A 21,220-nucleotide genomic window follows, 5' to 3' on the forward strand; every position below is an offset into this window, starting at 1 on the left:
GCCATGCCTTTAATGAAACTTTAATGAAACTGTTAATTATCACAACTAGTGAATTTATCCCTGTATACGTTGCTGCCTCTTTAGTCTTAAAAAAAAAGAGACATAACTCCACAGTGAGCTCTAAAAAAGAGTGACAACTCCACAGTGAGCTCTAATGTTACCTTTAATAATGAGAAAAAACATCAGCAGTCTTGAGCCAAGAAATTTAGGAGAAATTTGGGAGCTGTGTAAGTGTTGGGGTTTTATGTTTTCATCTGTGGGTTTTGTCTGCTTTCTCCTTCAAAACAAAAATGACCTGCTTCAGAATCCCTTGGACAACACCGGAGATAACAAAACTTAGCTGGAATATTTCCACTGAGACTTGATCTAAATTAATTGGTTTTCAAACTTCTGACTCTTGCATTTGCCTCAGTGCTTCTCTGGTAGCACACAGGGAAGGTTGGTTCTTCTTGTCTGACTACCCATCTGTAACTGAGACCCAGATAGGAAGCATTAGATGTCCTGTATCTTGTATGTAGTGTATGTAGAAAAACAGTGATTCGTATTTTAGATGCAGTGAATCACATTCTCCAGCATTTTTCTCTGCGCTGCTGTTTACTACAAAAGGACACCAGACTGACAAGGTCCCTACCTTGGGCATCCCAAAAGGCATGTGAAGTGAACTGGCTCTTGCCCAGGTGAGGGGAGAGGTGGGGAGCAGAGGAGAACCCACCCCTGACCCAGAGCTCACCCCACAGCAGGGTGGTGGGGCTGGAGACCTTCCTTTCCTTCCTAGAAAGAAGCAGCCTTTCCTTTTTATCTCCAGCCACAGCTCCACCCCAGCCACTCCCCGGACATGTTTGGGTTGAGATTAGGCCTCTTCCCTGATTAATGCCAATAGGATGTGTGCAATGAGACACATCGCAGCCTTCTGAGATAATGTTAACAGTTATTATGTCATTATTGTCATTAAATAGCACTAACACATACAAGCAAAATGTTTGCAATACACTTTAGCTCTGAGAAAAGCACTGAAAACTACTTTAAGAAGTAAAAGATCTGCCTAGGCTTGCACATTCAGAGGAAACTGAAAACCCCCAACAAATGTCCACTCTTCCCGCATTGCCTTTGGCACAACTTCTGAGAGTTTCAAAGAGCCGATCCTTTATTTCTCAGAGGAATGAGGGGACAAGCTGAAGTGACCTGGATGCTTCAAAGTGGCCATCTGACCTCACAAGCTGACTTGACCAAGGTGACCGAGGTGACCTCCGTTGTCTGGTGACCAGGATGCTCAAGGTAGATGAACCAAATAACTCTGATTTCTTCCCAGTTTCTCAAGAAATAGCAGCAGACAAAAATTCCTGGATTTCACAAACAGTTATGTGAGCAGCTGTCTAAGCAAATAAGTTACTACTGCATAGATTAACAACACAACATTGGCAAAAGGAATATTTTCAGAACTAGCTTCCTAACTCAAAGGCACAATTTGAAAATCTGTCTTTTTAATTTTATTTTCACAGGAGGCGTACCTTCCTGACCTGTTTAGGCATCAAAAAAAAATGTTTCCTTTAGGATTTTGGACCTTCAGAAAGATAATTCTGTATTAGACCTACTTTCCTCCCTCTGCTTCTCTAGAGGTTTCCTTCCTGTCTTACCTTAGACAATACAGTGGTTTTCTCTGTTCCTCAGTCCCTCGTCAGTAAAATGAAGCTAATAGCACTTCTCAGCAGCTTTCTTGGGGAGAATTAAGACAGGAGGAGTTTGAGATGTTCTGCAGTATGGGAGACAGCTATAAGGGGGAAGAGCACATGTAAGAAAGAAGAAAGAAAGGGTAAAATCTTTCTTGTCTCTTAGTTGAGAGTCAAACTTTGGGAGCTAACGTGGGAGTCAATCAGAGCTGGATTTGTCCTGATGGTAATTGCAGCTTTTATAGGATCATTTAAATTGTCTGTCAAATGAAAATATTTCTGTATAATGAGCATGCTATTAAAAACACCCCCTGACAAACCGAGGGCAAGACACAGTCACCATATCTATGAGGGGCTGGAGCTACCACCAAGCCGGGTGAAGAGCAACACACGATGCCTGGGCCTCCTCTGGCCCTCTGCAATGGGCTGGGCAGGTAGGCAGGGCCAGTACCGCCATTGAATTTGGAAAAAAATCATCACCTTCCAGTTCCTCACTTCTGATGTACTCATTATACGGCTAAATCGCCTGAGCTGGATGGATTTTGTCCTACTGGTCCCCTCTTTCCTGCTGCCCAGTTCTTGGTGGGATGCTTTTGTTCCTTCTTGGAGATAAAATTAAACCTATGAAAGTGACCGAAATCAGGAAGGTGTTCTTACAAAGTCCACATTTTAACTTTGAATTTTGCCTTGAGACCATGTGTTAAAAAACGCTTTGATAACAGATAGAGGAAAGTGAAACATGAAATTGCAGTGCTGAAGTAATCACTTTTGGTTTGGCTCAGCATTACCTAGAAACTCCTTGTTTCATTTGATTTGAAAACGTTCCCAAACTCAAAGTTAAACTTTAAACTCACCTGAGTCCCTGCTGGTATGTTAAACGTGCCTTCTCTCTGGATGTTACACAGCAGTGTTACAAGCTCCCAAAGGAATAAAAAAGGTAATGTTTTAATAATAGTACAAGGACATTCTGCTTTTTGCCTTTTTTTTTTTTTTTGTGAAGAAACATATTGCTATCAGTATAGATGTATTGTTAAGGGCACAAATGTTTCCTGGCTACACATTATGGGTGTGCTCCTGCCTGATTTAAAATAATGGGATTTTAACGTTGACTTCATTCTCTATAGTATTAGATTCATAATCAGCACATGTGTCTAATTAAATAATGAAAGCTATTGAAAGGAATAATCTCCTATCAAGATTCTTGTGAGTTGGGCTGTATCCTAAACCAGCCTTATGAAATACAGCTTTTGGCAAATACCATATACTTACATCATTACAGAATCAACAATGTTATTCCAAAGTTAACTTAAAAATGCAGATTCTTTAATGATAATGAACCAAATCCAGGCCTGACTTACAATAAATTGGCTTGGTCACAGAATACATTTCTTTATCTTTAAAAATGTATCAGAATAGGTGTTGTACATAAAATGCGACACATTCTAAACCACATCTGGGAAATAGCTCAAATTTAATGACATTAAGTAAAAAGACACTACGAGTTTTTAGAACTGTGTTCTTTTTCTTCATTGCCATGTAGAAGACAAATTTTATACACTCATACGTGCAGAAAGGACCAGGTTTTCCAAATCAACAAATAATTTTGTGTATAAGCCCCTAGAGGTGGTGAAAAGACAATGATGATGAAACCTAGATCCAGTTCTCCAAAACTAAGCATGCCGGGCAAATTCCCACTATAAACTACATCAATCTGAGGTTTTGCCAAAGACCTCCACTTTGGTAGTTATGGAACGCTAAGCTGCAAGCTCCCAAATCTGCAAACACTTATGTGTGCAGCTGATTTCATTACCAAACGTGTTCCGTAATGCCTCTCCTTTCTTTCCACTTGACGCCTGGTCAACATTATGCCAAGGAAATATAGGTCGATGCAGGATCTATTTTTTCCTGTACTCCTTGCTCTTTTGTGGAAGTTTTGCAATGATAATTTCTGGGTTTAAAATGCTTTCCTCTCTCTGATATGTTGAAAAAATAGGATCATAGAACATCTCAAGTCGGAAGGGTCCCATAAGGATCATCAAGTCCAACTCCCTCTCATCCCAATAGGATCATCAAGTCCTCTCAAGACTACCTAAAACTAAATCATATGACTAAGAGCATCACTCAGGCTCTCCTTGAACTCTGAAAAAATTATTGAGGAAGAATCTTTGAGTTAATCTGATAACAGGCAGAGAGCTATAAATGCAAGGAGTAAGTAAGCAGAAAATAAGGGGATTTTTTTTCCTCAAATCTCTCTCGGTTTCAATCCTCTGAGACAGTGCTTATGGCAGCATTATCTTAGGCAGTAGCATTCCAAGATGCTTTCAGACAGAAGAGAAATCTGAAAGTGACGGTTCTCTTGAACTTGCAGGAGCTCACGATGGTGGTACTTGTGGAAATGGCACGCTGCGGCCCTGCGTTGTAGCCTACGTGCGATGAGCGCAACTGCAGAAACCAGGCTGCAAGCGCCCACAGCACTCGGCATCGCCAGACTCAGGTATGTGCTTAACTTTAAGCATCTGATTGTCTCTAGTGAAGCTTATGTCCTTCCAAAGTAGGCTGAATCGGGACTGTGTTTGTTCACGCCTGCTCACACGTGTGTTAGTACAGTCACTCTCTGCCCCTCCCTGCTCACCAGCTGCACACATCGCTGCAGGCAGGATTTTAAGGAGGCAGATTTTCTATTTCCAATGATCGGGCTGCTATGACCTTTGTAAACACAAACAGCAAACTGAAGGGGAAAAAAAAAAAAAAAAAAAGAGGAGGAAAAGGCTGCACCTGAGTCACAGGAATTGAACTTCTGGAAACTTTCTAGCAGTTGGTCCAAAAATAATCCTGGAAATACCATAATCGGAGTGATTTTACTAAAAGACAAATGCCACATGTTTGCAGTCAAAATAAGGTGGGGAAATGCATTTAAAATGTATCGAAAAGAATGTGAAGAAACAGGTTTTTAGACCATTTTAAGGCAACCAAATGTGCAATACCAGTGAACATATGAATATAACACACAAAAAATGCCTCACTTTGTAAATAACTGACTTTTGAATCTCATTGGGTTCGTTTCACGTTATACGAACAAATCTACTGTGCCAAAGTGGCATGTATGCGGTGCCGGCGTTGGTTTTGCCCCTGTGCTTTGCTGGAGGCAGTTCCCGATGAGCTGTGCTTGGGAAGTTCTCTGCTGCGGGAAAGCCTTCTGCTGTGTGAGCTCAGCGAACGCACCCAGGGCTACTGTACTTGTATCCATTTCAGGGACGCGAGCATAACACGGTAAAGGCCAATCAGCTCTCCATCCCTGAAATGATTTCTTGTTTTTGTACGTTCAGGGATACTCATTCAGGGATTTAACGTATTTCAACACCATTAGGAAGGGAGGCGAGGCAAAGGTGGGGAGCAGGGCTGCAACCCATGCCACCTCCTCCCAGTTCCCTGGCTGCTTTCTGGAGGGTGAGGTGCCTCCTCGGTTTAAACTAACGTAAATCTCGGCTGCCGCGAGCCCACCCTCCTCCTCCTCAGTCTCTGACCTCGTCCTTTGGCAGGCACTAGCACTCATGTTACTGCGTAGCAGATCGATTTGAAGAGCTGATCTGTCTGTAAGTTAATCTTTGTTCTTTTGAGTGATTAATTTTTGCTGGATTCCTGAACTTCATCTACCAGCTTCCCACATGGTCAGTGAGGCACTGGGGCTGGCACAACAGGGACCCAGACCCATGGCAATCCAGACTTCAGATGCCCCAATGCCATCCATATTTTCCTCTGTTCTCAAGCAATCCAGTTAGTCGGTGCCTGCACCGTTCAGATTTTGGAGTCGCTCAGTTGTGGTGTTCAGTCACAACCAGAAAGACAAATAAGGAGAAAACCACCATCAGGTTAAACAAAGGACTTCCCTTTGCTTAGTCAATAAATAGAGAAAGGAAAGCACCTGTGATACGCAGTGCAGTGAGTGGGAACGTGTTTGGTTAGGACCTGTGTTTCCATACAAATGGAGAACTGCCGAGGGTAGCTGGGTGATCAGAGATCAGGATTTCTAGCTGGGGACTTCTGTCTCTGGCTTTGCAAGGGACTTTTGCAGCCACGGGCTGAAATTTCTTCTAGTACCATTGTTGACCCTCTTACAAACAAACAGAAAGTATTTATTTAGCTTGCAGAATCTATGGGGCTTAGTTAATAAATGCCCAGATAATTAATAAATAGCCATAAAGCACAGTGATGATCAAATCTTTGGAGCCTACAGTTCTTAGTAGCAATTGTGATATTTAGCCTTGTTTCCAGAGAGGCAGAGGAACCATCATGGGCATGTTTTCTCCAGAGCCCAGTCCCCCAGTCAGCACTGCCTGTCCCTGCCCACCGTGTGCTTTTATGCGCCCAGGGAAGACAGAAGTGAAGGACGGGTTATGTCAGAGTGACTTCAAGGGACAGAAGAGTCCCAGGGAACTGTGCCTCAGGCACTCACCCCTTCCCTGAGTGCCCCCGGCACTTGCGGCCAGGCTGCCTTCCAGCAGACAAGGGTCTGCAGGCATTACAGTTACACATTACCCCAGCAGGCTGTTGCATTGGTATTTTACCCTTGGATCACTGGTCTGTAAGACGGTTGGGTCGGGTGGAGTCATCTAAGGCTCCTTTTTTTGGATAACACCCTGCAGGGAGACTCAGACTGAGCTACTGCCAAGTCCGCGTTGCAGGGTACTGCGGCAGGAGAGTACCTGATACCCGCCACGGCCAAGCTCCAGTCTGGAGATCTTCGTCTCCTGTCTTCTTAAGCATTAAATTAATTCCTTTCCACTGTCTTGCTCCTTGTGAAATCATTTACTCATGAGTAAGCCCCGCTAAGTCAGAAGTCTCTGGAGTCTCACAATGACATTTACATTTTATATCCGCTCCCAAAGGTGTGAATGAGTGCAGCAGAGGACAAAGAGCAAATCCACTGATGGCACCATACAGCTGGGGTGCCATATAGCATAGCGTGGTCCTACAGAAACGCATAGTAGACCCATTTTTGGTTCTGCAGGTTTAAAAAAGGTGGTTAGATCCAGATTCAGAGAGATATTTAAATATCTTTGCCTTATTGAAATTAAATAGGAGTTGGGTACGTGGGTGAATCTGGTCTTTGGACTCCATTTTGCTACCTGTAGTTACAATAAATCATTTCTTAGGGTCTGAACACAAGTCACAATCAAATCCATAGAACTGAACTGGGCCCTGTAGCGTGCTGGGGAGGCACTACTGCCAATGCACAGAAATATAAATCGTCCTGTGTTTTTATTCCTCATCTTTACATTTGAAAGTTTGACTTAAACATAGCCTTGCATTTCATTTTTCTAACTATGGGTTTGTATTCTTGGACAAGTGGTAGTGGTTGCTCATCAGCTCCCTATCTTGAAACACGTCAGAGCATGTGCCAATGCTCTCCCCGGTGCGTTCCAGTTCTCTTGACTAATAGATCACCCCGACAGACTCTCCTTTACACTTTTGAATTGTTTTTCCAGTGCCGTCAGCTTTCTAAAATGTGTCACACCATCATACTTATGCCAGACGCCTTAAGAGAGTACGGAGGACCAGCTGCTTTTGGGCAGGAGGAAGAAGCAAGAAAAAGTTATAAGAAAAACAGGACGATAAATAGGAAGGTCATACTTTCTTTTTCACCAGTTCCTGCACCTTAAAGGCCCTTCAAGCCTCTGAGCAGCTGTTCATCGTGCACACGCATCATTGCAAGCACAGTGAAGGGAGTATCCAAGGATTACCAAAGCTCCGCTGCAGTGTTGTTGTCTCATACAGCTGACCTAAAATAACATGGCATCGGCCTGGTCAAAATGGAAAGGAAACATCTGTTTCTCCTTTTTATGTCAGTGACAACCCATTTGTGAGCTTTAGAATGGCACAGGCTGTCCCACTGATAACAGCTCGGGCGCTGGCTGTTCAGCCCGGGCAGGTGCGTGGGGAGCTGCGGAGCGGGCTAAGAACAGGTAATGCCTGGGGCCATCCTTAAGAGGATGAATCACACCAAAATCTTTTCCTTTATCACTTCCTTTCAAAACTAGTGAGGAAGATTCTTCCAAATCTGTTGTAACTGTATGGATGCTCACTGATTAACTGATCACTAATCGAAGCCCTGTGAGTAGGATCTAATTGTAACCACGCTTTTCCCTCTAGGGGCTGGCACTGCGCATGCTGCTTCTCAGTCTTCCTTTTCTAACAACTGATTTCCAGTGGCTTCAAACAAATGAGATCGGATCAGCCAGAACATCTGTATCACTGGTTCAATTTTAGCAATTTCATCTTTCAGGGAGCAGAAGGGGGGACTGGTTTTATTCTCACTTGGTGTAATTTTTAGTGCGTTGCTAACACACATGAGATGAGGAAGCAAAAAGTATAACCTCACCCGTAGCCATCCTACACTTTTCTTATGGAAACGCATTGCCTTTCTTGCTATCTCTTGTCATTAAAAGATACTGCAGAGTAAAAATTTCGCAAGTTAAACACATAAAAGGTTACATGCTGCTTCAATCACACGGTTTTGCGGGGAATTGGTTTATAGCTAGGTTAGATGTCTTTATCACTAGTGCCAAAAAGCCCATAGGAAAGAGGAGACAGATAAACAAATTGTGAAAGTGCTGCTGATGCAGATTAGTGGAAGGCTGGCTAACTGCTTTTTAAAAGCATTTTGTTCTGATGCACAGCTTTGTCTCTATACACATCACGGTGACATCCCAGGCCTAAACCAAATACATACAATACTTTATTTAATTTTCTTTTCAAAATGTTTTGATGTAAGGTCTGACATTTTTCCCATGGTTAATCATGAGACTGGGCAATGTTTCTTACAGTTCCTCGCACTTTACTCATGCAAAAGGTTCATCGGTTTAAACGGTATGATTAAGGGGAGCAGAGCTGGGGCCAAAAAAAGGAAGCATGCAAAGGGAAAATAGATGTCTCCAATAACTTCTATTGGAATATGAAGCCTTTCACTTAAAATCTGGTTTAAATCAGTAGCTGCTGAAACTCATTACCACAAAAAAGATGGGTCCCCTGGTTCAGACCCCGGTGTCAAGACGTGCAGTCCATCAGCAGCTCCACAAGTGTACATGGCATTGCTCGGTGACTCAGTTTCTCAGCACCTCTGAAAGACGAAGACACCCTCTGCTTTGCAAACCCTGCGAGGGAGAGACCCCAGCCCAAGCCGTTTAGTACCCTGTAGGAGGCACGTCTTGGGGGGAGATAGCTACTTGATGGTCTGTATTAATTGAGGTCATTTACTCTGAATTACACGTGGACAGATGTTCGGAGCACAGCCAGCGCTGACACTGTGACAGGGGCAATACGAGCCGAATTTGTTCGCTGCTACACAGCCTGTGGGCTCCGGGGAGAAGCCTGGGGATGCCCAAGTCCTGCCCTCTCTCCTGGTAAGGCTTCAGCATCGGTCAGGCGCAGACACCTGTCGGTGCCCGGCGGCCGAGAGCGCAGACGGGGGCTGTGAAACGCCCGGGTGGCGGATGAGGGCCACCAAGGGTCCCCTCGAGGCTCTGCCCGTCTGGAGAGCGACAGCCACCCCTCCTGCCCCCAGGCTGGGGGAGCCTGGCCGGGAGGGATGGGGGGGAAGGAGGGGACGGAGGGAGGGGAGAAGCAGGGAGGGAGGGAGGGAAGGAGGCGCCCCCTCCCTCCTTCCCCCCGCCGCGCACCCGGGCTCCGGCGATGTGGTGAGTCACCGGCAGGTCAGGACCGCGCCGGAGGGGCGGAGGGAGCCGAGGGGGACCGGCTGATTTACCGCTGGGAGCCGCCACCAGCGCGGCGGAGGCTCCGGAGGGAAGGAAGGGCGCGCAGAGCCGCCCCGCAGCCCAGGTGACGGGCGGGAGGCCCCTGCCCGCCGGGGCGCGCAGCCCCCGCCGCCCCCAGGTAGGGACGGCATTGCGGGGCCCGGGGCCGGCGGGGGGCGGCGGGAGGGGAGCGGGCGGAGCGGCGCGGGGTAGCGGAGGTGCCGCCGGGCTGCGCCCCGCTCCGCCCCGCTCCGCCCCGCCCGGGCTGGGCTGGGCTGTGCCGCCGTGCCGGCTGGCTGAGGCGAGGACGGCGGGAGCCAGCCCGCCGGGGTGCAGCGCTCGCCCCTCCGGCGGCGGTGCCGGCGCGCAGCCCGCTCCGCTCCGGTAAGGACCGGCGAGCGCGGGGAGGAGACGGGGCGAGCCGGGAGCAGGGAAGGACGGACGGGGAGCGGCACGGGGGTGCCGCGCCGTGCCCCGCCCGGCAACTTGGCGGGAGCCCGGAGCCGCCGCTGCCCTCCCCGGGGCAGGTGAGCCGCGGTGCGGGGCCGCCGGCACCGGCCCGCCCCTGCCCGGCCGGGATCCCCCACGTCGCGGTGCGGGGCTCGGCGGGCAGCGCTCCCCGGGCCGCTCGGCGCAGGCTGAGGGCGCTGCCCCGCCGCCCCTGCCCGCCCAGCCGAGCCGGCGGCGGCGGGGCTGTCCGCAAGCGCGGCGGGGGAAGTTCCAACTCGGAAACGGTGGCCCCGAGGTGCGGGTCTGCGGTGGCCGGTCCGGTCGCCTTGCGTGAGGCTGAGGGCTCGGGGTGAGCCTGTGGGATTCCCCGGGCTGGGGAGTCGTGCCGTGTGGGTGTGCGGCGTTCGCGGGCTTCCTTGCGCTCATATTCCACTTTCGGCTTTTTTTTTTTCTTTTCCATTTTTAAAAGCAGAGTTTGCTTAAAAATGGTAAATAATTTGCACCGCATTCCACCGATGTTTCCATGCCAGCATTAAATTAGGTGGTTTTTGGCTCTATAGATGCTAAGTGCACTCCTTACAAATTGGAAGTTTCACACGTATATCTTAAAATAGCGATTAATAACCGAGTAACAGTGGTGTTTAATAAACCGTGCGTTTGTAACCTGCAGGAGGTTATTCAGGCTGCAGTGCATGCTTTTCCCAAAGAACCTATGCCATGTGTGGTACTTCATTTCCTTTCATCCTACAGGTGCTTTTTGCATTGTCCACCAGCAAAAAGAGGATGGTGTCTTTTTCTTTTTCGTCTTTTTTTTTTTTTTTTTTTTTTTGAGATCTGAGAGGTTTGGATTCATAATCAGGCAAGATAAAGTGTCTCACATGTTTCTCTAAGAGCTGGTTAAATGTTTACAGATCATACACTGCGAGAGCAAAAAGCTAGCTTTTGGCAGGAGCTGCATGTTGAAAACAAAGTAAGTTGGAGAATGACTGTATCGCTTGTTCTTTGTGTGCTCTAATCCTTCTTCAGCGCTGTATGATTCTTTTTCTGACTGTCTTCTAATTCAAACTGAATCATTTGGAAAAAGGAATATTTTGTAAAACATTCATCTCTATTTACAGAAAAGAGAGTCAGCCTCTTTGCCTTTTTGTTGGAGAGTGAATGAATTGTCTTTCTTTATTATCCTATAGGGCTTCCTATAGGGCTTTTTTTTTTTCTTTTTTTTTTTTCTCCAGAGGTTAACCACTGCACTTTACTGCTAAACTAAATTGCACATGTTGTGGCTGGAGAGTGGTTGGTGGCGGTGTCGCTCGCTGAGGGGAGGTGGCAGTGCAGCCTGTAGATGGAGGGGAGCGCGGTGAGTCAGGGCAAGCCGGCCAGAAAGCCAAAACTCAGCAGAGGTTCAATGAACAGTTCATGAATGCAAAACTGAGCGGCAAATGTTGCCCTCCCAGGGCTGCCTTTCCCAGCCTGATTCCCCTGTGTTTATAGTTTTCTGGTACCTTAGCTGATGACCTGTAACCTCCTCCCGCTGGTCCAATGCAACTGAAGGGGCCAACCCACCTACTCTTGTTCTTCTGTGATCTGCGAGTGACTGCTCTGGATTTTTCAACTCAGAGGAGAAATTCAAAACCTGCTGCCTCCAAGCTCTGGCTTCCAGGACTCCAGAGAGTAACTGGCACAGCTGGCTGCGGTGCAAGAGCCTTCATGGCCACGAAGTGAACCTGATGCCAGCAACATGCTGGGCTGGGGTAGCCCGAGCGCCCGAGCTGCAGCAGTGGGAGTCCCAGACCTCTGGATGATCTGCTCTGTACCACCATTGGTTTGTGGTGGGGACATGTCTAGACTTTATTCACTTCAGACAGAAAGCATGGAGAGGTTCTGTGTCTCCACGTGTGTTTGTGGAATCTCTAGTGTAAGGGAAATCCTGCTCAGGCTGTCTCAGCGCTACAGAAACACACACTGTTTCTTGAACGAGAAAGAGACAGAGTAGCTGAATAGTGTTCTCTGAAACTACAGGAACGCGAAACCCAGAAGGGAGTTACAGGATCTGTCTGGTGCGAAAGAGAAGGAACAGGTTGCAGCGTGATACTTCAAACAAGCCTTCCTAAGATTTTGGGTGGCAACCACACCTTCGTGGCCGGTTCCTGTGAAACCCTTGTGTCCAGGCTTCCCACCCCCAGCTCCCCGACGCTGCCTCACTGGCAGCCCTTCGAGCCGGTGGCATAATTTCATGTTTCATTAGGCTGTTACCACCAGCCAAGCCATTGACCTGTGTATCTTGTCCGCTGTGGCCACAGCCTGTGATTTTGCCTCACATGCAAAGTTTGTAGCCAGTAGTTAAACCTGTGGTCATGCCACGGCGGCTGCCACACGGTCCCAAGCAGCATGTCAACAGCGAGGAGGCAGGACCACGTGGAGGACTTCACGGGTGGCACCTCTTTGCCTGTCCCTCCCCACGCAGCCAAGCCAGGAAGGTTTCTGTTCTTCTCTCCTTGTAAAAAGGTTGTGTTTTTTCTTGGCAATGGTTTTAACAAATCTATATCTTGTACATAGCGACTGATGCAAGCGAGTTAGCAGAAGCCGTTTTTAAATCAGTTTCCTTACCCAGGGGAAATGTAGTATAGACAGGACCTTCAGGAAACGAATAATTAGGTGACCTTTTTCCCCCCAGAATATCAGGTCTGTTTTATGTAGAGCTGTTTGAAGTCACACAAATTCTCATTACTCTCCAAATCTCTAACCTTGCCTTGTTTAAGATACCTTTTAGGAAATCAAATCAGTGTTTCAATCTAATTTCCAAAGGCATTCAAACACATGGTATGTGTGCTAACTTGTTTCCTCTAGCATTAACAAATCGAGCAAATTGCCAAGCTATTTGCCTTCAGGAAAACTATGATGTTGTACAAGAAGATAAAGTATTTTTTCCCTCCAATTTTAAACATTAGAAAAATAAAGGAGAGGTAGAGTTATCAGACCAAAGTGGTCTAGGATATAACACCTTTGAAGGAAACAGTATTCCCAAATAGATTGCCTTTTTTTTTAATCCGTTATGAGACTTTTTAGTCATGCTGTGATCTTTTTCAGTCACTTGATGTGGCTGGGTGGTGACCGAGTCCCCTCGGTTCAGGTGCACCTTCCTTGAATTAGTTGCGATTGAGTACAACAGGTATCAGAGTGGGAAACAGAAATGGAAATAAAGAATTTGAGGGGTTTATAGCCCTCAAATTTTAAGGGTTTTATAGCCCTCATATGTTGAGGGTGTGCATAACCCAGGCACTGGGTGCATGTGGTGCAAACGTGGAGGTGGTGGATGCCCCAAAACCCCTCTCTTCTGCCTCTCCCCTCGGTGCGCCGGTCTCCAGGGAAGCAAATGCCTCGGAGCATTTCATTTTTCAGGCGAGTGTCAATAACAGAAGAGTTTCTGTAACGCTGAGGTGTTTCATAAGCTCAAAATACTTAAAAAGATCCCATTTTTTGCGCATCCTACAGCTCCATGATAGTCTCTTCTGCTTGCCCCAAGAAAATGAACATGCGATTGTCCTTTTGTATGGAAGACAGTGGAAGGGATCTCTTTGAATTCATGATAAATTTGGCTGCAAACGCATGCAAAAGGAAAATTGCCGAATGCTTTCAGAAGATTTTCATTTTGCTCAAGTGTTGACACCACGGCCATTGCCATGGTATTTGATAGCTATCCATTTTGTTGTGTACGTTGTGGCCTTAACCTCTCTTTGAAGGGTCACATTGGCATATCTTTTTTTCCAGGAGTCACAGAGAAATAACAATTTCTGTGTAAGTTGCTTCCCTCTACCGTAGCTCCTTCATTTTGACGTTTATCCAACTAAGCAGTATCAGAATCTCTGTGACATGTGCTGGTATTGTTTCTGCGAAGGAGCAGTGACCTAGCTTGATAAATTGAAAAAATCAGCAATATAACTAAATACGTGACATTTATTGAAATTCATTCTTTGCCGTGGAGCTACTTTCTTTCAAAAATATTGAGAATAGTAAGGGATTGCAGCTGCAATTTGATTAAATCTACAGTTGTTACCATTTGCCTTCTGAAAATTGATTCCCTCCCCTCCCCGTCCCCCGGCTTGACATGCTTATTGATTAAAAACTCTGCGCTGGCCTAAGCCAGCAGATATTTGTTAGTGTTTGTGTGCTTCCCATGCGAGTTCGGACAGGCTTTCGACCCTGGAAGCCGACTCTACTCCGAAGCTATTGGAAATGGTAAGGTTCCTTAGCAATTGTTTTAAACTATATGATGACACATCTCTGAACCCCATTGTACGAAGGAAAAATACCTTCTGACTGGAGAGAGATTTCCTGTTTATGTGTGTGTTTGCTGGAATTAAGCCTTCCCCTGTGTGTTGGCTGAGGGTTTTTTTGGTTGCTTTTTTTTTTTTTTGTAATCCAAAATGGCAACATGGCGAGTCACCTCCAGAGTTTATTTTTTGGACAGGATACAGGTCTTTTATTTTCAAAATAGCATGGCTCTGGAGTTGATGATGAAGCGTAGGGGCCTCTCAGTTATGCTTCTACAAGCAGGCTCAGTTAATTGAGGTGGCATAGTTATAAAGACAGCTAGATTTAGGCAATAAGTAATTAACTTTTATTGACAATTTTATACAATGTGAGTTGTTCGCTTCCCACACAGGAAGATTTTGGCTTCAGGCAGATGTTCTTTCAGCATAAGGATATGAAATTTGCCAAATGGATAATTTATTTTATAAAATGGCTAGAATCATAGCTTTGGTTGTGACTGAAGAGAGTCCCGTAAAATCTTCTGATTCTCTTTATGGAGTGAAGAGTAGCCCAACATGTGGCCTCCAGGCGAGAGCCCAACTGCAGGAGGTTTGCATGCAGGACCCGAAAGGCTTCCAGCTGTGTAGACATGGGCAGGTGACCAAAAAACAAAGTATCTGTAATGCTCCTGCCTCTTGGGATCTGGGGTGCCCATGTTTGTGACCTTGTAGTGTGCCTCTGCACCCTGCGTGCCACAGATGAACCCCCTTCAGGTTTGTTACGAGACTCAAAAAGGCATTTTGCCTATAACAGTAACGAGGCTGGACCACCCTGCATTTAGGGAGTAAAGTTATAGTTGTTTATTAAATACAGAGTTAAGGTTTCTGGTTTGCTTCAAATGATGCTCGTTTTAAACAACTGTCTGGGACTGGGAGAAACCTGGACTAATGGACTGATTACACCGAGCGTTCATTAGGGCTGAGAGCCACATGGCCCCAGTGCGGGACGTCTGCGCCCAGCTCCAGCTGTGCCAGCGGCTGCCCCTGCCCACATCTGGCAGAACATGGCCCTCAGCCTGTCCCTCCGTCACCCACCACAATGGCTCGGACCCACAACGCGTGCCACTTTTCTTTTTACGCCTCCTCTCGTGGTTGCGGTACTTGCCTGGGGGTAACTGTGAGCAAGACTATGGCCTCTTGGTTGTCCCCGGGAGTTGTGCCGCTGGCTCTTCACAGGCGCTGGGTTTAGCTCTGCCTTTGTGTGTCTTTGCAAAGTATTTGCCAACTGGATTTCCTCTCCTTCAACTTTAGTGGAAGATCGAGGTATCTTTTTCCACACAAAATTTTTCTTGTTAATATTTGTACAAATTACTAATTCCTGCAGGAGCTATTTATTTTTGTCTAAATTTTGTGGAAACAGAAATCCTTTCCGAGCATGTCTAATGAGCAGATGAAAACAATTACCAGCTACACTTAGAATTCCAGACTTACTTATTTCCCCCTTACTTTAGGAGATATTATTTCTTTCATTTTTTTGTTTATTTTTTAGTTTGTTTGAGCTGGATGTTGAACTTCACCTTTCATTTACATCATTTTTTCCACATTGAAAATGTTCTGGCTAGCATGGTTTCAAGCTTGGTAGAGGTCTGCTGTGCCATGTGAATGTCTAGAGACATACATACATGGGTTTTTATTCTTTTGTCTTTAGCTTTATGATGAATAAGAAAGCTTTTTGGAAGGGTTGTCCCAAAGTAAATCACCAACATTTCAGAACCATGAGAGATATTTATTAAGACATTGGGGTTTCCTTCTCCCCCCCGTCACCCACCCCGTGGATGATCTTATGAGGATAAAGGTAGCAGGTTTCCTAGCCTTTGAGAAAATTCACAGATCTGTGGGTTGTCCCAAATGCACGACTAGAAAAGAACATGTTTTGCTCTGTAAAACTGAAATAACTTCACAAGCTTCACCTGTCTTCAGATACATGCTGCGGTAACTGAGGCTTGGATTTCTCTCTATCTTTAAGACTGCTATACAGCCAAAATTGTATTAGGATTCCTGTTATGGGAATTACATACCCTTTTATCTGTTATGGGTATTATTATATCATTTTCATGTGCCTTCATGACATGTGTCTTCTCATCCAAAAATACCAGATTCCATTGGTTAGGTCTGATTAAGCAGAGAGAGGCAGCTTTACTGAAGACAATGAAAGGTGTTGGTAGTTAAATTCATGTCAAGAGTTGATTAATTCCTCTTTCCTGATGTCATTGAAAATGTTAAATGAATTACTGGATTTATATTCAGTTTTCCTGTCTACTTCTAGAAAGTGGGTACTAATTTGAAATGTTATATATTACTGTCCTGCAAAACCTTTGCTTAAACTCTTTAGGTTTATTGCTTTTGCTCTTTGGATTAGAGGCTAATATTTTTCCTGTGGAAAAATGTTTCTTGTTAATACTCAGTATTTCATATCATTCTTAGAAATGCCCAGAGCTGCAGTAAAAAAAAATACAATCGCAATATTAATAATGCTTTAAAAAGTAGGTAGAATGCAAACAGTATTGGACTCCAGTGAAGCAGTGAACCAATGTGAAGCTCCCTGTGTGATTAAGCACTTCTGCATCAGAGAGTATAATCCAAATTTCACCCTGAAAAATATGTTTACCATCCATTCAAATCAGCGGAAAACACTGTGAATGTTTGAGGATGCGATTTAGCCCGCAGTAGCTGATTGAAAACTTTATCTTAACTGTTGCTTAACCCTTCTGATGAAGGGAAACTTTGGCATCCACTTTGCTGTTGCCTTCCCGTACGTGTTCAAGGACAGAGTGCTGCAATGATAATGGGTCTTATCCTTGTTTGTGTTTGCAGCGCTTCCAAACAGTAAATGGAGGGTGTTCCCCCAGCCAGGATGTAGGTGCCTTTGGTTAAACTCGAGGTGTCTGGACACAAGTGAATTCCATCACCTTCAGTGGAAACTATACAAGTGCTGAGAACAGGTAGAGGACCCACGCTTGCACTGTGGCTTCATTCCTATGCTTTGCTTTGTTTTCCTCATTTCCTAGTATTTAGTGTTGATTAAGTATATTGTAGTCAGGATCTGAAATTCCCAAATGTCTGTTTTTCCTGGTATTGCAAACATTGGCCTTACATACGAATCCCCAGAGAACATGCCACGGGGGAAACATTTCACTGTGTCCTCTTGCCTTCTCAGAGGATTAAGTAGCTCCTTGTCTGGGGATGTCCTCTCCTGTGACGTTCTCCAGATCTTGCCAGGTCTCTACCTTGGCTTCCCAGTCAGATTTCTACAATGGGAAAATCCTATTGAATCTACCCAACTTGGGAACCTTACTATAAGTTTTTGAGCTGTCCTATGAAATGTAATAGCAGTTCTGTTCGTGCTTCAGAACTGCAATATGTTAAAACCCCACCCATTTTATCTTCCATTAAATCCTGTAGACTTGAGTTACTCTTATTTATATCAGATTCCGTTGGATTTTAGTCTTTATTATCCTGTTCTGATGTATACAAAAGAGACGGATTGCGAGGCATGTCTGTTTGCGAGAAAGGGATGATTCCCTCCCTCTCCTGGTTATGTTCAGAAAGACCTGACCAAGAGCAGCTCTCTTTTTTCCTGGATAGCTATGGAAGGCTGCATGAGAGGATTAGTTCTGAATGCCGAGCATGCAAACAGAAGGTGGGAGAGATGGGAGCCACACAGGAGGAAGGCAAAGTCAGCACAGAGTGCATGAAATCACAAAAAATCATTAATGACCTTCTAATTGCAGAACAGAATCCCATGTTTTTCCCGCAGGGCCAAAATGAGAAAACACCGTGCATGGTCATTATCAGTCAGGAGGACTGTTTGCCAGTTCTCTGGAGTTTTCTTTCCTTCTGAAAACACATTTACAAAAATAAGTATGTGTTTGTTCTTCTTCAGATGTAAGCTGACATGATAAAATCAGCTTGGGGAGAGCTCAGAGACATCTTTTGCTGCAATGAAAATTGCTGCATGGTGGTGTTTTTTTGTTGTTGTTGTTTGTTTTCAAATTGGGGGGTTTTCATATAACATGTTTTGAAAGAACTCCTTTTATGCAAATAACATCACATTTCTCTCGTAAACTAAACACAAGCTGGGCCAACCTCTGCCTGCAGATAAGCGCGCGTGGCTTCCAAAGTTCCCCTGACTGCAGCGGGAGGGCTTCCTGCTTATCTGAGGAGAGTACGCGCCCCAAATCCCTGCAGGGCACAAAAATAAGGTAACAACCAGTGAATTGTTCTCGCAGTACAAAAAGCCTTTCAGGAAGCAGCAAGGAGGAATAAGAGGTGGCTAAGGGATAAGAAAGTGCCCCTTTCCCTTCTGGAAAGGCCAAATCTGAAGGTAGGTTATTTACCGAGACCTCCATTGCATGCTATTAATAGGGGTAAAAGCCCATCAGTCAAATCTTTGACTAGGCATGGTTTATAGGGATTTCAAAGACATATGAAAAGATAATGCCCGTGCCCATTAGCTAGTTACTTGGAAATGCAATGTAGGTTAATTCAGTCTTTCTTTAAAGAGTAATGATTATCTTCATTAACAATATATAAGATTTTTAAAGATTTACTCTTCTGCACCTATCATCCCTGTTAAGTTATGCCTTCTCCATCTCAGTATTTACCCTGTATCATCTATTGCTCATTTTAAATGAGGTAATATTGAGATTCTGTCATGTCAACAGATCTTCTGCCTTTCAGGCTGTTTCAAGCACCCCGTTTTCTAGTCCTTAGTCAGCTCAACTATCCCAGGAATCGATGAGAATATTGTTTGCATAAAGACTGTGGAGTCGAGTTTTGGAAAAGGTGGTGGCTTCACAGTAAAGGAATGTAACTTATCCCAACAAACCTTAGGTCTGAAACCAGGCTTTTCGTGTGAAAATGAGGGTGTGTACGAGTTTAGATCTCTCCCATCATCACCCCCAACAGCTGTATCTTTTTCAAGTATAAATTGCTCAAGTGAGTAATTGTTAATCACACGAGCAGTCCATTTATTATTTGAACATGACATACGTGGTGCTAATAAGCAATACAATATAATGTGAATATTTGAAGCAGAAGCAGGGATGTAAAAGAAAATGTTCTTGTTAAGTGACAGTGACCTTTGCTCAGCGCCCAAAGTATTGAATTCAGTGCTATCAACTACTTAACTACTCCTCATGCTCAGGAACAAATGTTGTAATATAACGTCCTAAATTAAAAACATACATTAACTGACGTTTCCAATTTTAACACTGCCTTTTGATTTTCCTTTTGGATAAGCAGACCAAGCTTAAAATTATGGGTAAGATCCAGAGAGGCTACTTTGGCATCTATAATGGGGTTTAGAGTGAGTTCAGGGCGTAAGTCCAAGAAAGAGATCCAGAAAGCTAACACTCACTGGCCACAAAGCTCTCAGGTGCTTAGACTAGCCGTTGCCTGCACTTCGTGCGGAATATTCCCTGGATCTCACCTGAGCTTCAGCTCCGCAGGAGAAGATCACGTGGAGCAGTAAGAGGCCCTCAGTCCTGGCCAGGTTACAGCTCCCAGCCACGCTGGTTTGCAGTGCCCAGACAGGATGGAGCCGGGCACCGCAGACAGGTCCTGATGCTCACAGGCGTCCTCCAGTCCCACGCTAAATCCCGGCTCTTCCTCCTGGCCCGCTCAGCTCCGAGGCATGAGGACAGCTGTGCCTAGGAGGATTCGCATCCGTGCCTTCCGCTGTCTGCATCTTCCCACTGCGACGGGGGGCGGAGAGCGAGGACCGGCCGTCAGGGTGGGATGCTGGATCTCTCGCGGCAGAAGGGCAGGAGAGCGCAGGCAGGGGCTGCCGGCACCCAGGCAGCAGAGGGGGGCAGAGCCAAGCCCTCGTCCCACGTTTAGACCTTTGGCCAACCTGTTCGTGCAGGGACGGAGACCTTTACGGCAGGCACTGTCCTGCAGCTCAACTTTGCTGTGCTGTGCCTGTTGCAAACACCAGCATGAAGCCCTTTTTGGAGGTGTTTGGTAAGAATGCGCTCATTTATCCTCGTATCACCCCTATGAGAAAGGTAAATACTCTCTGAAGTTTGGAAACAGTCTCTTTGCTTATCTCACAAACTCCTCGAATCTGGCTCCAGATTTCCAAAGGTGAAATCCTTTGGAATTTGGACCCACTCCAGGGTCTGGACAAGTCCAAAACCTGGTACCAGGCCCTGTATAAACAAGAACCCCTGAGGGCAGTGGTTGAGTGGTTGCACATTTAAGCTCCCCAGGTCCCCCCAAAATGAGGGGGGGAGAGGGGCTGAAAGAAAGTAAATGAAGCAGCTGAAAAATCCGTTCAGAAAAAAAAAGACAAATACGCCATTAGCATGGAAAAACTTGGTCTGCTCAGCCATCCCTGAACACCTTCTTCAAACTGTTGAGCTTCTCAGCATCCTCTGAAGGTCAGCACAATATTTCAGAATAAAAGCTGCGGCTGACGGGCCCTCGCTGAGGGAGATCTGCCAAAATACAGGAGCTGAGGCTGCTCCAGATCAGCCACTCTACTGATTGCAGCTGTGACACTGTTGCCTCTGGTGAGAGCCGGGATGTCAGATAGGCTGGTCCCAGGCCATTTCGGGATTTATGAACACCAATACCGTAAAGTCCTTGGAAGCAGATCATGAATCACAGGTTCACAGCAAGGCAGCAGTCATGCCAATGAGCCGTCATTAACTCAGTTTCTAAACCGAGTGAAAGTAGGGCATCAGTTAAAGTGCATTGCAATAACATAAACTTGCAGTGACAAAAGCGAGGTCAGCATTAAAAAGAAAAGGTCATAACCTCCTAACCAAACACAGATGGGAAATGAACACTCTCCTTGACATCGCTCCTGCTTGATTATCAAAAAGCTGCTACGAAGCTAAGTACACCATCACGTTATTAACTTTGGTATCAGATAAAGGATGTGTTCTGCTAAGCTAAGGCATAAATATAGACTTCATTACTTTCACTAGGTGGTTTACAAACACAGGCAATTCAGTTTTCTCTGTAGCCATTCTGAGGGTCTGCACCACATTTTTTCATGGGGCAAAGGCTACCAAGTTAGTTTTGCGCAGAGGCCGTT

The 21,220-nt window shown here is 45.6% G+C and overlaps 1 protein-coding gene across 4 annotated transcripts in view; it reads left to right on the forward strand.

Annotated features, from left to right (window-relative positions):
- The first annotated feature begins 939 nt into the window (after positions 1–939).
- Positions 940–21,220, forward strand: part of MET (MET proto-oncogene, receptor tyrosine kinase) — a 102,033-nt gene continuing 81,752 nt past the window's right edge. The window contains exons 1-2 of one of the 4 annotated variants that reach the window (XM_054207293.1): positions 940–2,604; positions 4,036–4,161. The gene's annotated coding sequence lies outside the window, so the exon portion shown is untranslated. Of the gene's footprint in view, positions 2,605–4,035; positions 4,162–8,941; positions 9,068–9,695; positions 9,803–10,958; positions 17,118–21,220 lie in introns of those variants that run through there. The other 3 variants (XM_054207309.1, XM_054207300.1, XM_054207317.1) reach the window with 3 other exon arrangements.

The sequence above is a fragment of the Rissa tridactyla genome, chromosome 1 (genome assembly GCF_028500815.1).
Source record: "Rissa tridactyla isolate bRisTri1 chromosome 1, bRisTri1.patW.cur.20221130, whole genome shotgun sequence".
Classification (NCBI taxonomy): domain Eukaryota; kingdom Metazoa; phylum Chordata; class Aves; order Charadriiformes; family Laridae; genus Rissa; species Rissa tridactyla.